This window comes from Triturus cristatus, chromosome 8 (genome assembly GCF_964204655.1).
Source record: "Triturus cristatus chromosome 8, aTriCri1.1, whole genome shotgun sequence".
In the NCBI taxonomy this organism is placed as follows: domain Eukaryota; kingdom Metazoa; phylum Chordata; class Amphibia; order Caudata; family Salamandridae; genus Triturus; species Triturus cristatus.
Window position 1 is genome coordinate 1,069,377,565 of NC_140591.1, and position 19,991 is coordinate 1,069,397,555.

A 19,991-nucleotide genomic window follows, 5' to 3' on the forward strand; every position below is an offset into this window, starting at 1 on the left:
CTGCCTTTCACTTCCATCATAGTGTATTCACTTTGCCGACGCGTTTCAAGGCCAACGGCCCCTTCTTCTTGGGCTGCCAAAAACCACACAATTGACACTTGCATGTGATTCGTTGCTGACTTTATTCACTCTTAGCCCTGCCCCTCATAGGCGTACGCTCAGTGCAAATCGGCCATGATGCATTCTGGGGCAAGGAGTCTTCAATGCAAGTAAAATTATATCGTGCTTTAAGTAAGTTCAAAGGTGCGGTTGGTTTCAGGCTTATTTGATCCTTAAGTAGGTAATGTCCGTGAAAGCAGCTTTAGTTCGCATATTGTATGTTGTGCTGTGCCAGTCCCAGACAGTGTGGAACTGCAGCCTCTCTCAGCCAGCGATTGTCTTCCTCCCTAGCTGACGATGGTGCTCCTCTTCGCGGCTGGGCGGCCGCGCATAATGTTTTCCAACAAAGTTCCCAAGCAATAAGAGGTCACTCGACAACACACCGCCCTCCGGCTTGATAATGCAAACTGCCTTTCACTTCCATCATAGTGTATTCACTTTGCCGACGCGTTTCAAGGCCAACGGCCCCTTCTTCTTGGGCTGCCAAAAACCACACAATTGACACTTGCATGTGATTCGTTGCTGACTTAATTCACTCTTAGCCCTGCCCCTCATAGGCGTACGCTCAGTGCAAATCGGCCATGATGCATTCTGGGGCAAGGAGTCTTCAATGCAAGTAAAATTATATCGTGCTTTAAGTAAGTTCAAAGGTGCGGTTGGTTTCAGGCTGTTTTGATCCTTAAGTAGGTAATGTCCGTGAAAGCAGCTTTAGTTCGCATATTGTATGTTGTGCTGTGCCAGTCCCAGACAGTGTGGAACTGCAGCCTCTCTCAGCCAGCGATTGTCTTCCTCACTAGCTGACGATGGTGCTCCTCTTCGCGGCTGGGCGGCCGCGCATAATGTTTTCCAACAAAGTTCCCAAGCAATAAGAGGTCACTCGACAACACACCGCCCTCCGGCTTGATAATGCAAACTGCCTTTCACTTCCATCATAGTGTATTCACTTTGCCGACGCGTTTCAAGGCCAACGGCCCCTTCTTCTTGGGCTGCCAAAAACCACACAATTGACACTTGCATGTGATTCGTTGCTGACTTTATTCACTCTTAGCCCTGCCCCTCATAGGCGTACGCTCAGTGCAAATCGGCCATGATGCATTCTGGGGCAAGGAGTCTTCAATGCAAGTAAAATTATATCGTGCTTTAAGTAAGTTCAAAGGTGCGGTTGGTTTCAGGCTTATTTGATCCTTAAGTAGGTAATGTCCGTGAAAGCAGCTTTAGTTCGCATATTGTATGTTGTGCTGTGCCAGTCCCAGACAGTGTGGAACTGCAGCCTCTCTCAGCCAGCGATTGTCTTCCTCACTAGCTGACGATGGTGCTCCTCTTCGCGGCTGGGCGGCCGCGCATAATGTTTTCCAACAAAGTTCCCAAGCAATAAGAGGTCACTCGACAACACACCGCCCTCCGGCTTGATAATGCAAACTGCCTTTCACTTCCATCATAGTGTATTCACTTTGCCGACGCGTTTCAAGGCCAACGGCCCCTTCTTCTTGGGCTGCCAAAAACCACACAATTGACACTTGCATGTGATTCGTTGCTGACTTTATTCACTCTTAGCCCTGCCCCTCATAGGCGTACGCTCAGTGCAAATCGGCCATGATGCATTCTGGGGCAAGGAGTCTTCAATGCAAGTAAAATTATATCGTGCTTTAAGTAAGTTCAAAGGTGCGGTTGGTTTCAGGCTTATTTGATCCTTAAGTAGGTAATGTCCGTGAAAGCAGCTTTAGTTCGCATATTGTATGTTGTGCTGTGCCAGTCCCAGACAGTGTGGAACTGCAGCCTCTCTCAGCCAGCGATTGTCTTCCTCACTAGCTGACGATGGTGCTCCTCTTCGCGGCTGGGCGGCCGCGCATAATGTTTTCCAACAAAGTTCCCAAGCAATAAGAGGTCACTCGACAACACACCGCCCTCCGGCTTGATAATGCAAACTGCCTTTCACTTCCATCATAGTGTATTCACTTTGCCGACGCGTTTCAAGGCCAACGGCCCCTTCTTCTTGGGCTGCCAAAAACCACACAATTGACACTTGCATGTGATTCGTTGCTGACTTTATTCACTCTTAGCCCTGCCCCTCATAGGCGTACGCTCAGTGCAAATCGGCCATGATGCATTCTGGGGCAAGGAGTCTTCAATGCAAGTAAAATTATATCGTGCTTTAAGTAAGTTCAAAGGTGCGGTTGGTTTCAGGCTTATTTGATCCTTAAGTAGGTAATGTCCGTGAAAGCAGCTTTAGTTCGCATATTGTATGTTGTGCTGTGCCAGTCCCAGACAGTGTGGAACTGCAGCCTCTCTCAGCCAGCGATTGTCTTCCTCACTAGCTGACGATGGTGCTCCTCTTCGCGGCTGGGCGGCCGCGCATAATGTTTTCCAACAAAGTTGGCAAAGTGAATACACTATGATGGAAGTGAAAGGCAGTTTGCATTATCAAGCCGGAGGGCGGTGTGTTGTCGAGTGACCTCTTATTGCTTGGGAACTTTGTTGGAAAACATTATGCGCGGCCGCCCAGCCGCGAAGAGGAGCACCATCGTCAGCTAGTGAGGAAGACAATCGCTGGCTGAGAGAGGCTGCAGTTCCACACTGTCTGGGACTGGCACAGCACAACATACAATATGCGAACCAAAGCTGCTTTCACGGACATTACCTACTTAAGGATCAAATAAGCCTGAAACCAACCGCACCTTTGAACTTACTTAAAGCACGATATAATTTTACTTGCATTGAAGACTCCTTGCCCCAGAATGCATCATGGCCGATTTGCACTGAGCGTACGCCTATGAGGGGCAGGGCTAAGAGTGAATTAAGTCAGCAACGAATCACATGCAAGTGTCAATTGTGTGGTTTTTGGCAGCCCAAGAAGAAGGGGCCGTTGGCCTTGAAACGCGTCGGCAAAGTGAATACACTATGATGGAAGTGAAAGGCAGTTTGCATTATCAAGCCGGAGGGCGGTGTGTTGTCGAGTGACCTCTTATTGCTTGGGAACTTTGTTGGAAAACATTATGCGCGGCCGCCCAGCCGCGAAGAGGAGCACCATCGTCAGCTAGTGAGGAAGACAATCGCTGGCTGAGAGAGGCTGCAGTTCCACACTGTCTGGGACTGGCACAGCACAACATACAATATGCGAACCAAAGCTGCTTTCACGGACATTACCTACTTAAGGATCAAATAAGCCTGAAACCAACCGCACCTTTGAACTTACTTAAAGCACGATATAATTTTACTTGCATTGAAGACTCCTTGCCCCAGAATGCATCATGGCCGATTTGCACTGAGCGTACGCCTATGAGGGGCAGGGCTAAGAGTGAATTAAGTCAGCAACGAATCACATGCAAGTGTCAATTGTGTGGTTTTTGGCAGCCCAAGAAGAAGGGGCCGTTGGCCTTGAAACGCGTCGGCAAAGTGAATACACTATGATGGAAGTGAAAGGCAGTTTGCATTATCAAGCCGGAGGGCGGTGTGTTGTCGAGTGACCTCTTATTGCTTGGGAACTTTGTTGGAATATATATATATATATATATATATATATAAATAAATATATATATATATATATATATATATATATCCACCTCCATTTCTCCGACCTTAAGCCCCAACCTCAACAGGGTGGCCTTGGCGCGCGGGGACCGGAGCACCTCGCTAATATCCAACAAAGATCCTCCCTTGTGAAAACAAAAGAAGAGCACCGTACACCAGACTCTGGAAACAGGAGCTTTAATCACGAATACAACAGCATGGCAGCAGGTAGGTCCTAACGCGTTTCAGCTTGCGTGAAGCCTTGGTCACAGGTGAGCCATATGGATAATTTGAGGGCGTGACCTTGATGATGCCCCCTTTAACCAAGACTGCGACGTCACTTTGCAGTCCTGGAATACTTCAAAGTCCATAATGCCATAGGAAGTTGTTTCACTATTGTAAATCAGTCAGCAATTCCGTTTTTCAAAGTGTTTATTTATTTCAGGGAAATTGCAGGCTATACGATCAATTATTCTCACTTCCAAGTGCACAAACCGGCCCAAAGTTATCTTGCTGCCATAATTCTTGCCATGCCTCAGCATCTGCTTTTCAAAGTCTGTCACAAACAAACCTGTGTCTGTTCATATTCTCTTGCTCTGCTGCACCTTTTTCTTCGGTTGAGCCTTTCATACCTTTTAATATGGTGCCTGGCGCAGGCGGGTCGGGCTTTTTGAAAATTCAATCCACCTCCATTTCTCCGACCTTAAGCCCCGACCTCAACAGGGTGGCCTTGGCGTGCGGGGACCGGAGCACCTCGCTAATATCCAACAAAGATCCTCCCTTGTGAAAACAAAAGAAGAGCGCCATACACCAGACTCTAGAAACAGGAGCTTTAATCACGAATACAACAGCATGGCCACAGGTAGGTCCTAACGCGTTTCAGCTTGCGTGAAGCCTTGGTCACAGGTGAGCCATATGGATAATTTGAGGGCGTGACCTTGATGATGCCCCCTTTAACCAAGACTGCGACGTCACTTTGCAGTCCTGGAATACTTCAAAGTCCATAATGCCATAGGAAGTTGTTTCACTATTGTAATTCAGTCAGCAATTCCGTTTTTCATAGTGTTTATTTATTTCAGGGAAATTGCAGGCTATACGATCAATTATTCTCACTTCCAAGTGCACAAACCGGCCCAAAGTTATCTTGCTGCCATAATTCTTGCCATGCCTCAGCGTCTGCTTTTCAAAGTCTGTCACAAACAGACCCGTGTCTGTTCGTATCCCCTTGCTCTGCTGCACCTTTTTCTTCGGTTGAGCCTTTCATACCTTTTAATATGGTGCCTGGCGCAGGCGGGTCGGGCTTTTTGAAAATTCAATCCACCTCCATTTCTCCGACCTTAAGCCCCGACCTCAACAGGGTGGCCTTGGCTCGCGGGGACCGGTGCACCTCGCTTGTTGGATATATATATATATATATATATATATATATATATATATATATATATATATATATATATATATATATATTTATATTACCTACTGGCGGTTGCCAGTCGGTAGTTAAAGTTCGGACCTAGTTACTATAGGAAAATGCCAACATTCTATTCGCAATAACTTTGGCGCCGATTGATTCAAAACTAATTCTTTGTTGAGATCAGCTTCTATGTTGAAAGTTTAGGGGTGATTCATCAAGGGGGGGCCGAGAAAAAAGGGGGTTCCCAAAACGTGGTTTATCAATGTTAATTTCCATAGGAATCGTTAGACAAGGCTACAGGTCGAACGGGTGAATGGAATGACCCCAAATTTGGCAGGGAGAAGGGTCTTTGTCTAGAAAGCACGCTTTTGTTTATTTGGTGTAAATCCGTTTAGTAGTTTTTGAGAAATATCGAAACTTACAGCTATCGATATTTGAGAATTCTGCCATCTGATTGGCTGAAGCGTTACGAGCACGAGCTTGCTGCTGATTGGCTGCGAGTGCTGCGAGCATTTGCAACTAGGAAGTGTTGGCTGCCATTTTGTGATTGCGTTGAAGCAAGTAAGGGGGAAAAAGGGCCAAAAAATGTGGGAAAGAGGAGGGGAGGAGCACTGTAACCTCTGTGGGGTGTTTAGGGTGTGCTATAGAGGGGGTGTGAAGCAAACTACTCATACCTAATTGAGGTATTGCGTAGTCTGATGCTGCTGCGGGAGTCGGAGATGAAAGCATGAGTCTAAACTGTGTGTCTTATGGTGTGAAGTCATGTGCCCTGGCCTCTGCAGCACACCTGTGGAAGTAGTGTCAGCATGTGTTTATACCTACTAGGACGAACTACTGACTCCTACTGGTTTGAAAGTCCTGGGGTACGGAAAATATGTGAGGTATTGTCTAGAGTCTCATGGTGCTAAGCTGAGGTGCTGCCGGAGTCGGGGATGAAAGCGTGAGTCCAAACTGTGTGTCAAATGCTGTGAAGTCATGTGCTCTGGCCGCTGTGCCACATCTGTCAAGTAGTGTCAGCATGTAGTTATACCTACTCGGAGGAACTTTTGTTTTGAACATTGTAACTTGTGTATGGTGCTTAGGGGGTGTTATACAGGAAGTGCGAAGGTAAATTTGCGCGTATCAAATCAATACGGTATTTGTTAAGCGCAAACTACTCACCCCTATGGGTCTGAAGGCCCGCGAGGCTGGCACGGAAATTATGTGAGCTATTAAGCGAGCTATTGCCCAGAGTCACATGGTGCTGAGCTGAGGTGTCCAAAGGTGTCCTTCATAAGCATTTCCAAACCACCCCAGTCAATGTGCCTAGGTCATTTCCACCACAATGCACAATCATGAGGACAGGGTGTGGAAAATGCAAAGAGGTTTTCACCAAAGGTAGCAATTGGTGCAACTTCAATCTTCTCTGTGTAAACCATTTAATGTCCACATTTTGTAAATCTAGGTCTAAGTCAATACATCTGTGTTCTGCATACCTCTTGCACCTGAAAATATAGCTATGTCCTACGATCCACACTAGAATTTTGAAGGTATGGTTGGAAGGTAAGGAAAGATGTCTGTAGCTCATGCAGTTCCTTGGTAGAATAAGAGACATGTTTAAAGATGGGGAAGTACTTTTTTTTGCCATACAAAACGATACGTGATTGGGAGTTGAAAAGCATTCTTTTTTAAAAGTAGGGTGCACATTCATTTTGTGGAAAAGCATCTTTGTGATTGGTTAAGAAAAAGCAGTTTCAACGTGGAGTACATATCATAGGATAAACTTTGCTCAACTGAACCACAGCTGCTACTTGCATTTGGAAGGCACTGTTCGAACTTAAAACAATCGTGAACTTTTAACCTGCACGGGCCGTTAAATATTCGAGAAAATGTTGCAAAAAACTATTGTTAAGTTTAAAAAAATTGATGAACTTTTAACCTGCACGTGTTCTAGAATGTTCTAGAAAGTGTGTTGATAGAATACGTTGCACTTCTGCAAAAGAAACCAATAGAGAGAAGTTTTGAAACCTAAAAGAATCAAGGAACTATTCTAATTTGTTCTTTACATATGTTTATGTGTGGAGCAGCAAAATTATAGACACAACAGCACCAGAAAGAGGAAGAAGCAGGGAGTGGGGGGACGGGGGGAGATGGGCAGAATGGCACACATGCACAATTAAGTACAGCACAAGTATAGACAAACAATGGCCAAAGTGAAACACACCAACAAGGAGCACAAGTCACACAACCTGCCAACATCACGCCACTGTGCAAGCATAGAAGTGAAAACCACGCTGCATTTATACAGGAGGTGTACAAAGGCCGGTCGTTGGTGTTGTGGGATGTCTGCGACTGTGGTTATCATGGATGAGATGCGATGCCCAGCAAGTGGCACATGGGCGAGTTCACTGTGTGTTACATTTCCAAACAGCTGCTTCTCCCTCCCATGAGCCCCCACACTTTTCTACGGTGCACTGTTGTATCTTGTGCACTCGTACGGCACACCATTGTAATGCCTATTCGCACATGTCCTGCTACATTCAAACCACACCATCACAGTGCTGTTTGGAGGTGGTGCATGGCACTTTACAACATCGAGTGATGCGGTCTTTGTGGCAGGCTATACCAGAACACAGACACACTTATCACACTTCCTGTACACGGACATGTCCGAGACACCATGGTCCCCTTGTCGGATAGGCACACCCCTGCGCTGACCTGTGTACTCTGGACCAGCACATGCCAGTTGTGCATGCAGGAGGATGCGTGCGTAGCTACATGTCCAGACTCACTGCCAACGCTGAGATGACAGCACACTGTGATGTTGCAGTGCTCGTGCCTATCATGCTAAGACAATGACCACAGGGACACACTTGCTCAGATGCAGGTTTGGGGGGCGTTGGCGGTCCTGGCGTTGCTGCGATGAGTCTTGTGGCACTCATGGGTATCCCTGCATCATGCTCATTGATTCTATGGCACCTGTGGGTGTTCTGGTGTGGCTCTTGGCTGTGTTCCGTTTCATGGTGCAGGTAGTCGTCCTGCTTAACACCAGCAGAAAGCAGATGTAAAATACCTGGTGCTAACATGGCTTATAGCCGGAATTTGTTTCGCATTGCAGTTGGTGTGAAAGTTGTGATGTGATTATTTTCGTGTGCAGAACAATATATGAACTGAGCAGTGTATCTCGTCAAGATACAGCACTTGACGCACTATTCCCAATCAATGTAAATACAATGAGAGTTCTTAATTTTGTGTGTACATTGTAAGTGCAGCCACTACCTCAGTGCAATTCAATACAGGATTTTAGTATTAAGAATAAATTGCAAAGGTGCACCTCGTGTCTTTTTTTACGGGAATGGCTAGTCTGCATTTCATTATCAGCACTTTAATGGAAGTAAAGTTGAGCTAAATCTAACATACTATTCAGAAGTTGGTGTAAACTGCAGACATCACCAGTATTCCCACGGTAAGTGCCCCAATATTTAACACCATGGTGAACTCCATCAGATAACAGTAATAAGAACAAGAAAGAGTCACACAGCAGTGAAGAGAACAACCAAAAACGTTATTAATTTTTTTTAAACTTTATTTTTGTATAAATATATATGTAAACGATAAACGAAAAACTATTTGCAAAATTAATTTTTTTATTAACATATATATAAATGATAAACTAATAAACAAAATGTAACAAAAATAATAGAAAACAAGAAGGCGGAACACTCCTGTGGGGAGCATGGATGTCGATGGCAGAGCCTGGAAAATAAAGCACAAAATAAGGACGTGTGTAATGGGCATATCAAAGGAGAGAGGCACAGAGAAACAGAGAAGGAAAGGAAAGCCAGAGAGAAAAAGAGAGGGAAAGAAAGAAGAAAGGGAGTGAGAGAGGGAGAAGGAAGAGAGAGAGTTAGAGAGATAGAAGGAAATAAAGGAAGAGAGAGAGAGAGAGAGAGACATACACTGCTGCCTCTGCGCATCCATGAGCAAATAATTACCTGGTGCAACCGGAGTGTACAGCAGTGCCCATCAAAAGTCATCCCAGATATGTCTCTGAGTCCTGAGTAATGAATGGCGGAGACCACATCATCTTCTCCACGGCCCGGCAGATCTCACACATGTCGCTGAGTCCTGAGTCATCAATGGCGGAGACCACATCAGCTTTTGGGGCCACTAAGCCTGTGGAAATAAAGTTTGTGCCACGTGGTGGTAGACCCCTGATGGCCATATGAGCTTCAGATGGCACTAACCCTGTGCATCTGAAGTCCGTGCCAAGGGGGTGGTAGGCCCCTGATGGCTATAGAGATCAGGGTGCGACTAACCTTCTGTGAAACTTTTTAAAGACTCTTTATGGTTGAGACACGTGGAGCGACCGCCATCTAGTCAGCACCGGCAATAAAGGATGTGACGTTGTCGATCTATTATATTTGCGTGATCACATGGCCTGTGACGCATGTGCTGGATGGGTGTGGTGTGTGTGCAAACGTGCCCTGAGGGAGTGGCTGTGAGATGTTGAGAACTAGGCCACTGACCTGCACACCAACAGCGAGTATGCCTGTGACAGGTAACTATGTGGGGCCAACGTCGCAACGTAATCACAGTGGTGTGGCGTGGCGTACGACGGAACAGGGCAGGGGTAGCTTCAATAACGCAGATCGCCTGTAGTACTGCATCTGTGAGTCGAGCGGACGGGTCACAGCTGGCCCTCTGCGAGCCTGGGTGTGAACTGTTTATAACTCACACTACATAAGCAGTGAAAAACCATTTTGTGATTCAGTCCGTCAGCTGACATTTGTCTGAGGCATTTGTGAAAACATATCGGAGTTCTTTCTGTGATAGATACCCCTTTGACGCTGCCTCTCCCCACATCAGCAGGTAACACACCCTCTTCCCACATTACCATCATACCCCCAACAACCTTCTTGGGCCTGGAAGTGTCCCTGTGCAGTTGGACAAAGAAGAATCTTAGTCATGTATAGATTTACATATCAAAAAAAAAAATATTTAAAGAAAAGAACAACAAATAATACTGAAGGGAGTCTGGAGCTGTGGTCGCTGCCACGAAGTTGGGGTCACTGCCATTCAGGACTCAGGACACAGGTACACATGTGGGATCGGCTTGTGTTAAAGAGGGTTAGTGGGACTACGTGTCGCCAGCCTTGCATATCGAAATATGCGTCATTGATCGAAGGGGTGTGGTGCTGTGGTCGGTGCCACGGACTTGGGGTCACTGCCATTCAGGACTCAGGACACAGTTACACATGTGGGATCGACTTGTGTTAAAGAGGGTTAGTGGCAGCAGAAGTACTGAGACTGTATGAGCCTGTGATGATGCTTGGTGTGGAAGGGACGCACTGGGAGCAATGTGTCTTGGCTACTGGACTGTGTCATGTGGGATCAGGACTCTACCTGAATTGTGAGGCAGGCTGACCGTAGTGTAGGCCAGAGGTAGCAGTGAGCAAGGGCCCACAGCCACATGCATACGTTGGTGGCCCCACCGGCCTGCATAGTGGAGGTTTTGTGGCACCATGTGTCGCCGGCCTTCCATATGCAAATACCCCTCACTAATCGAAGGGAGTGTGGTGCTGTGGTCGCTGTTACGAAGTTCGGGTCACTGACGTTCAGGACTCAGGACACAGTTACACATGTGGGATCGGCTTGTGTTGGACAGTGTTAGTTGGCACCATGTGTCCAAAATTCAAATTGTGAGGTCTGCTGCCCGCAGTGTAGACTGCTGAGTGTTCATTTGTACTTGAAAATGAATTTAGTCATTGTACTAAAGCTATAACTGATATAAAAAATGTTCAAGAAGAAATGATACTAAAAGGATATTATGTAGATTTGAGGCCTGTAATAGTTACTTGCCTAGTGGAGTCTGTAGTTAATGAATGAAGAAATAATTTTCATTGTGGGCCCTACTGAGTGCAGTGTAGGCATATGATGAAAAGATGAAATAAGTTTATGATACATTGACGAAGTGTTGTATTTTCTCAGTACAATCTTGTTAGAAATTAGCATTTAAAATTGGAATTGCGAGCGGTACTGTCTGTAGTGTAGACTGCTATTCCATGTTAGTTTGCATTTGAAGATTAATTTGGTCATTGTAGTAAAGCTATAACTGATATAAAAAAAAAATCTTGAACCGAGGATACTAAAAGGATAATATGTAGGGTGTAGGACTGTGATAGTTAGTTGCCTACTGGAGTCTGTAGTTGCTTATGGAAATACCCCTCATTGATCAAAGGGAGTGTGGTGCTGTGGTCGCTGCCACAGACTTGGGGTGACTGCTATTCAGGACTCAGGACACAGTTACTCATGTGGGATCGGCTTGTGTTAAAGAGGGTTAGTGGGACTACGTGTTGCCGGCCATGCATATCGAAATATGCCTCACTGATCGAAGGGAGTGTGGTGCTGTGGGCGCTGCCACCGACTTGGGGTGACTGCCATTCAGGACTCAGGACACAGTTACACATGTGGGATCGGCTTGTGTTAAAGAGGGTTAGTGGGACTACGTGTTGCCGGCCATGCATATCGAAATATGCCTCACTGATCGAAGGGAGTGTGGTGCTGTGGTCGCTGCCACAGACTTGGGGTAACTGCTATTCAGGACTCAGGACACAGTTACACATGTGGGATCGACTTGTGTTTAAAAGGGTTAGTGGGACTACGTGTTGCCGGCCATGCATATCGAAATATGCCTCACTGATCGAAGGGAGTGTGGTGCTGTGGTCGCTGCCATGGACTTGGGGTCACTGCCATTCTGGACTCAGGACACAGTTCCACATGTGGGACTGTTCGGCTTGTGTTGAACAGAGTTATTGGCACCACGTGTCGCCACTGTTGCATATAGAAATATGGCTAACTAATCAGAGGGAGTATGCTGCTGTGGTCGCTGCCATGGACTTGGGGTCACTGCCATTCAGGACTCAGGACACAGTTCCACATGTGAGATTGTTTGGCTTGTGTTGACCAGAGCTATTGGCACCACGTATCGCCGCCGTTGCATATGGAAATATGCCTCACTGATCAAAGGGAGTCTGGTGCTGTGGTTGTCTCACGGAGTTAGGGTCACTCCATTCAGGACTTAGGACACAGTTCCACATGTGGGATAGGCTTGTGTTGAAGATGGTTAGTGGCACCATTTGTCGCCGGTCTTCCACACTTTAGGCCAGATGTAGGGGTGAGCAAGGGCCCACAGCCAAGTGCATGCGTTGGTGGCCCCAATGGCCTGTGTAGTGCAGGTTCAGTAGCACCACGTGTCGCCGGCCTTCCATATGGAAATACCCCTCACTGATCAAAGGGAGTTTGTTGCTGTGGTCGCTGCAATTCAGGACTCAGGACACACTTACACATGTGGGATCGGCTTGTGTTGAACAGGGTTAGTTGGCACCACGTGTCGTCTGTCTTCAACAGTGTAGGCCAGAGGCAGCGGTCAGCAAAGGCCCACAGGCAGGTGATGTTGACTTGAGCTTCACAGATTGGGAGCATGTGGTCTTCTTAACCCATTACAGTGTCTTACACAATTTGCATCGCTACTAATCTTGAATTGTGAACCGTGTAACCTCAGTATAGGGCGGAGGCAGCGGTCAGGATGGGCGCACAGCTACGTGGCGATGATTTATGGTGCAGTGAGGTAGTAGCACCTGAAGTATACAGTGTGTGCGATGATGCGTGGTCTGGGCAGGCCACACTGGAAGCAAAGTGTCTTGCAAACTGGACTGCGACATCTGCAATCGCCACTGCATCTGAATTGTGAGTGCTGCTGTCTGCAGTGTAGATCGAAAGCAGTAGTCGGTACAGACATAAGTCTGTGGTGCTGTGCTGCTGGGTTCACAGGGGACCTGAGTCAAGGAGGCCCGCGGTTATGGTGGCAGCCATGTGCCAGGGTGAGGGCTGCTGCTGTGACAGACTCGTTTGTCTTCCTTCAAGTGAACCACGCCCACGTGGCGTACGTTGGAGCAGCCCACTCCGCTTCCGCTTCCAGGGGGGGACAACACAGCTACATGACCGAGATCTTCCCCACTGCCTGAGGTAACATGGTTGCGTCCACTGTGCACTACACTACAAGTATCAACAGTATATCTCCACATGGAGAGGTTTGTGCTTTGCATAGTGAGGTCTGTGCAGCACATCAGCATTACACTTGCCATTGTGCGCTTTATTGTTGAAGGGTGACTTGCCTCCTTCATATATAGTTGGTTGCCACAACTACCAACATTCAGCTATTGTGTGGCTGAGGGGCATGGTGTTTTGGGAAGGTCCGTTGTCCTGTTTTGCACTGCCTTGGTGGTAGTAGGGGTGGTGGTGTGGGGGGAAGGTTCTGGTGGTGGTGGCTCTGGGTGTTGTGGTCTTGTTGCGTGTCATACCTGCATGATCAGTAGCTCTATCACGTGTTGGTCTTTAGATGTGGCTGTGAGGTGGGTCCAATTCATGGAGTAGATAGTCAACCTCCTTACACCAGTTAAAGGTTGATGTTAATTTGTTACTGCTAACTCGGCTTATCGCCTGCTTTTTGGATTGCATTGCAGATTTGGCTGGTCGTTCAAAATATGGGGAAGTGGTGTTTTGGTGTTTTTTTTGCACGGGAATGCCTACTTTGCATTTCATTAGCGTTAGTTGTGGCTCTCGTTTATGGCGATTTTGTTGACGTAAGGTATCGATGGAAGAGTGGTGAGATTTGCACTTTTCACCAAGTTGCGAATGGGTGGATAATTAAAAAACAGAAAAAAAGATAGGTTTATTGAAAATGATCGTTAGTAATTAGCATTTAAAAAACCTTTGAAATTCACAGAACAAAACATAGGTTTCAGGCACTTCATAGTTAGAAATTAGCATTTTAAAAACCTTAGAAATTAACAGAAAAAACCATAGGTTTCAGGCACGTTATAGTTAGAAATTAGCATTTAAAAAACCTTAGAAATTCACTGAAAAAACCATAGGTTTCAGGCACGTTATAGTTAGAAACTAGCATTTAAAAAACCTTTGAAATTCACTGAAAAAAACATAGGTTTCAGGGATGTTATAGTTAGTTGGAAAGTTCACTTATAGAAAACCATAGAAATTCCCCTGTTATAGTTAGTTGAGCTAACTATAACTCGCACCCCCGCAATGCACTGCTGATGACGTCACATATTACATCATTGATGACATGGTCAGTGACATCACTGATGACATCACTGATGACATCTCAAATGGCATCACTGATGACATCACTGATGACATCATCCAAGTGAAAATCTGATGCACCTCCTCAGGTGCCTGCCCCCGCCATGTGGATTGAGCAAGAATCCAGCAGCAAGGGAGAGCCGGGTAAGTAGGGGCTTCTCCATTGGGTGGTGCGGAGCGAAGCCTAGGTTGGTCCTCAGATTCCGAGTGGCCCCGTCTGGCAGCCGGCCGCTCCAACAATGGTGGCATGATTTAAAGAGTCACATGGGGGGTCCAGAGGGCACAGAAGTGCCAGGGCCCCCATCCCCTTTTCTAAGTAATGTCACAGCTGTACCGCCGTAGTGGGCAGCTGCCTCGTGTGTGCATTTGTTCTTTCCTGTGATGGCCATTTCCTTTTACAGTTGCCCCGCTTGACAGTGGGCAACTGCAACGTTGGGGGCAATATTATTTATGCCCTAAGTGCAGTGTGCAGTGTGAGTTGTCTGGATTCACCAGTAAGGGTGGGATCCAGTAGTGGCAGCAGAAGTGAGTCCAGTGCATGAACTCCCCATTTCGTTCCCAGAATATGGTACCTGGTGCTCAGTAAGAGGAGATTCAGGGGCAGTAAGGAACAGTCTCACCAGTCTGGGGGTGTGTGTGTGTGGATGAGTGATGTGTTGCACTGGACGATTGGGTGTGAGTTCTCTGAAATAAGGAGATTGCATGGGGGAGTGACCCTAGAGGAATGGTGCAGGTGTCTCCCAACCCGCGTGGCGGAGATGGTTCAGAGGAACCCAACAAGGTGCTGTTATAGTGAGGAGGTTGCAAGGCCTCACATCATTTTTCAGAGGGAACCACGTTGGTTCAGAGTGGCGTAGAACACGAGGGTGTCCCTGCGGTGCGGGCCCACGTCCGTGTTCTATCACTACAAGCAGGGAAGTCCATCACAGTGGTGATTGGTCTGCCCTATGTTTTGGCTGGAAGGGGGCTGTGTTGGACTTGGCCCTTTTTAGCAGGTTCGCCACTGTACTTTTTGCATTAAGCTCTGACATGGTGGTAGTGATTTTAGGCCTCTGGGCACTTTAGCACTGTGGCCCAGTGTAAAGTGTGTGCGCTCTCTGAGTGCGTGTGGTGAGATTGACCTGCCCTCCTATAGGAATGCATGGGGGATATGTGTGTCCATGGTAATTCCGGTTATGAGAGGAGTGCAGGGGCGAGTTAAGTATGTATGAACTCGTGAGAATAAATGTTGCGCAATGGTGTACGCAGATTTATGGTGGCTGGTGGAGAAATGCCACGTTTAGAAGTTGGCATTTCTGTGAACTGTGTGTCTGCCTGCCTGATGTGAATGGCATGTCTGGCTTGTGATTGACAGGAGCTGAAGGGTTCTGACTGGTATCCCCCAAGCCCTGTGCTGTGACGCAAAGGGACTGTCTGATATAAATATAGGGGCTGTGACCCCATGAAAATGTTCAGTGTGCTGTACTTGGTGTGCTGGTCCTGACGGGCGTGCTGCTGCTGGGGCCCAGGGGGGCTGCCATGGGGGCTTGCCTCCCTCGGCCGTGAATTGCCCTTAAATCTCTACAGGAACTTGCTGCTGTTCTTTTTACTCCAGGGCCTAGAGGACTTTGTGCTGCTTCTAGCGCCTGGATAGCGCTATGCTTTACTTTAACTTTCCCCTGCGAAGAGGAGTGTGGGCTACGCAGCGTGGCGCTGCCCTGTCCTGTAGAGGGAATCCCCCACCGAAGGGATTACCCCGTGATGGCTGCCAAGTGGGAGCCCACCCCGGTGATTGATCGTGCTTGTGGGTGCCCACCCTGCTTATTAATTTTAATTAGGAGGGAGCCCACCCCTCATTGTCTGCCTATGCTCTATCTAAAAGCGGGTGCCCACCCCACACTTTACTGAGTGAAGGATCACCGCTGCGGCCCGAGTGCTCCACAACCGGAAGCCAGGCGACGTAAGGCCTGACATGGGGCGGGACTTCCGCTTTCCCCAGGGAAGCCCCACGTCCTCACGAAGAGCCCGGGTGAAGGAAGGCGGTGCGGCCAAGGCCGCCGATGGTAGCGCGTGGCTCCCATGGCAAATGTAGAGCCCCGTGGGATGCTGCATTCCAGAAGACAATGGCGGAGGGGGCACGAGGCACATTGTCGGTGCCTGCCCCCGCCACGTGGACCGAGCAAGAATCCAACCGCAAGGGAGAGCCGGGTAAGTAGGGGCTTCTCCGTTGGGTGGTGCCGAGCGAAACCCAGACTGGTCCTCAGATTCCGAGTGGCCCCGTCTGGCAGCGGGCCGCTCCAACGATGGTGGCATGATTTAAAGAGCCACATGGGGGGTCCAGAGGGTACAGAAGTGAAGGGCCCGCCCTTGCCTTTTCTAAGTAATGTCACAGCTGCGCCTTCGTAGCTGGCAGCTGCCTCGTGGGCAGCTTTACTGTATTCTCATCTGCACCGCACCAGCACGGGCAGCTGCAACTTTGCACATTTGATCTAAGGGCACAGTGAGTACCAGGCATTCATGGGAGAATTATAGCTGCGCAGCAATTAGTGCCAGCTGAACCGTTTAGGCTACTCTTTCTTTGGGGTCATGGTTGTTTAGTTAGGAGTGAGATGCACTCCTCTGCCCCAGTACTTTCCCAGCTGTGCAGCAATTAGTACCAGCTGTTATGTTTAGGCCTGCGCAAAGTGCGCACCCTTGACTTCTGCTGCATTGGCAGCGCACCCTGATTTTTGGACATAGGGTATCTGAGCCCCTTTGAGGAGGCCAGTTGGCCCAGAGGACTGTTAGGTTTAGAGGGCGCCAGGCCCTAATGTGATTAATGCCTCTACTATGGTCTTTATTAGGAGACTATGTGCTAAATGCGATTTATGTGGTGCTAGGAAATGTGATTCATGTATTATGATTTAAGCACCCTGTTTTATACCTCTAAATGTGGTTTTTATGATTATTAGGTTGTTTTGCATATTATGGTTTATGCTAGTGAGATTATGTTCCTAATGTGATTTATGCTTAGGAGGTTAGGGTCTAATGCATTTAGTCTTATAAAATGATTGCATAATGTGTTTATGCTGGTGAGGTTGGCGCAGAATGTAATTCGCACCTAATGTGATACTGTGCATAATGTAGTTTATGTTACAGGCTGATGCTAAGTACAGTGATTACCAGGGGTTACTGGTTGTACGTTTATGATATGTTTTACTTTTACTAAGTTCGCTTTGTGATGGTTCTGACAGTGGTCCAGTTGGCCCTGTCAGGTATTTATAATCCCTTGTAAATATGATCTAGTGCCAGGTGTCACCATGTATATTATGTGTTTTCTATTCTAATGTGTTATGAGAATACAAAGGCTATTTTTGATATAACCTTGCGTGGAGTTCCTTTTCTAGTGTGCCTGGGATGTTGTTGCTGTGTATGTGCGCAAATGCTTTACACATTGTCTCCGGGATAAGCCTGACTGCTCGTGCCAAGCTACCAAGGGGGTGAGCAGGGGTTATCTTTGGCATGTAACTCTCTTGCCCAGACTAGTCTGGTGGTCTCTGCCTGGCTTTGGCGCAAGCCTTAGCCAACCAGAGATCCCATTTCTAACATTGGTTGTCAGCGGTGAGGATAGAACTTGCGTTTGCGCAGTACCACAGCGACAACTGGCTGCATTACAAAACTCTGCATTTTAGAGAGTCACATGGAAAGGGATTATTGTGTCTAAGTTTGTTTTAAGTGTCATTTCTTTGGAAATGTGTTTCTTGTGCACTATGAGTTGGGTGTCCTGCCAAGGACAGAAACCAGAGAATCTGGAGGAGTGAGTGCCCTTCTGCAGACTGCTATTGGGTTGGCCTGAAGCTGAAGGAGGGACTGCCCTTGGACCATGCGGCTGGTTCTTGGGATGGCCTGGTGCTGAAGGAGTGACTGCCCCTGTATTGTCTGCTGGTTCGTGGGTTGGCCTACAGTGGGGAATTAATTGGCATGGAGTAACTAGCTCGGGAGGGTAGATTATCCCCTGAGTGCAGTGTGAGTTGTCTGGATTCACCAGTAAGGGTGGGATCCAGTGGTGGCAGCAGAAGTGAGTCCAGTGCATGAACTCCCCGTCCCGTTCCCAGAGTATGGTAACTGGTGCTCAGTAAGAGGGGTGCAGGTTGAGATTCAGGGGCAGTAAGGAACTGTCTCACCGGTCAGGGGGGGTGTGTGGATGTGTGATGTGTTGCACTGGACGATTGGGTGTGAGTTCTCTGAAAGAAGGAGCTTGCATGGGGGAGTGACCCTAGAGGAATGGTGCAGGTGTCTCCCAACCCACCTGGTGGAGATGGTTCAGAGGAACCCAACTAGGTGCCGGTATAGTGAGTAGGTTGCAAGGCCTCACATCATGTCCTGCGAGGAAGGTGTCAGACTGGGCCGTATTCCGAGCCTCAACCTCAGTCTCCAGTACTGGATGGTTCTTAGAGGGAACACCAGGAAAGGAACCTAGTCTGTCCTGTTGGACTGTTATGTGTGGGGGACCTCCCCGTGTTAGAGGATCTGAAGAGGCATTGGGGAGTGATTCCAAAATGAGTGGCTGAGGTGTCTTCCAGCCCAGAGTGGGGGAAGAGGTTCAGAGTAGCCCAACTAGGTCCCGGTGTAGTGGGATGGGTGTAGGGGCTCACGTCCTTTCTCAGTGGAGCAGGAGTGTGTGGGACTGCGTGTCTCCAGGTGCCCGAAACCTCGTCTCAGGGCCTGGGTGGTTCTTTAGGGGAACACCAGGTTGGGAGCCTAGGCTGTGCTGATAGACCATTTGAGGAGGATCTCCTAGTGTCTGTAAAATGTGGCGCGTCCGTAAGCAGAGCTCCAGCAGTTCTGGTGTCTGGCAGTACCGCTCCAGTTGGGAGGGTGCAGAGGTTCAGAGTGAGGGGTGAGAGGGGGAAAGAGTCCCCAGTGGGAACCAGTGGGTCAGGGGCCAGGCAGAAGGGCTGAGTCTCCAATGATTGACCATGGTGATGCCACTTCTGTCTTGGGGGATCTGCACGCACTGTCAGATGGACAGGGGGTCGGGAGATCTGCACCAGGCAGACTGTCACACGACACATGATTCATATGTTACCCTCGGGGAGATACTGTGTGAGTCCTCAGAAGTCATGGTGTGCCCGGCAAGTACTCAGCCAAAGGGTTTAGTCCCTGGGTTGGGGAGCCAGGAGCAGGTGTTTCCTGACCTGGACGGCAGGGCGGCTGTAATCAGTGTCCTGGCCGGTTTGCCTGCTAGGGGTACCCCTGTGAACACAGGTGGGGCTCATCTCAAGTGAAGAGACCCTGTGTTTCCCAGAAGGGGTGGTGCAGGTCTAGCCGGGATCTTTAGGGTCCCTGGCTGAGTGTGGTAGTACTACCCTGAGAGCAGTTGGGGCCCATCTTAAGTGAAAGGACCCTGCTCTACAGTGGGAGGGTGCAGAACTCTGGAAGGGGGTGCAGAGGGAGGGAGTCCTCGCCTCTGACCCCAGTGCATCAGGTGAATGTGGATCCCAGGTGGTAGACCAGTTGATGTAGAGAGGTCCTGAACTGGTGGGAGAGTTGTGTTCTGGTAGGTGCTTCCCCTGGGAGGGTGGGTGCGGAACCCCAGAATTAGAGGTAGGGTGAGGAGACGCTTTGCCCGTGACCTCTGGTCAGCCTGAGGGTGCGGACCCTAGGATGAAGGATCAGTGGTAGTTTGGAACTACACTGAGAGGGAGAGTGGAGAATGGCTATTGGATGCCAGGGGTTACTGCCCCCGACTCTGTGGACTGCAAGGACCAGTGGTATCAGGATGGCCTACGGCCTGGTCCTGGCCGTGGACAACTAGGGTGTACCAGTGGGGTAGCCTAGTTGGGCCTGAGAGTTTTTTTCAGAGGGAACC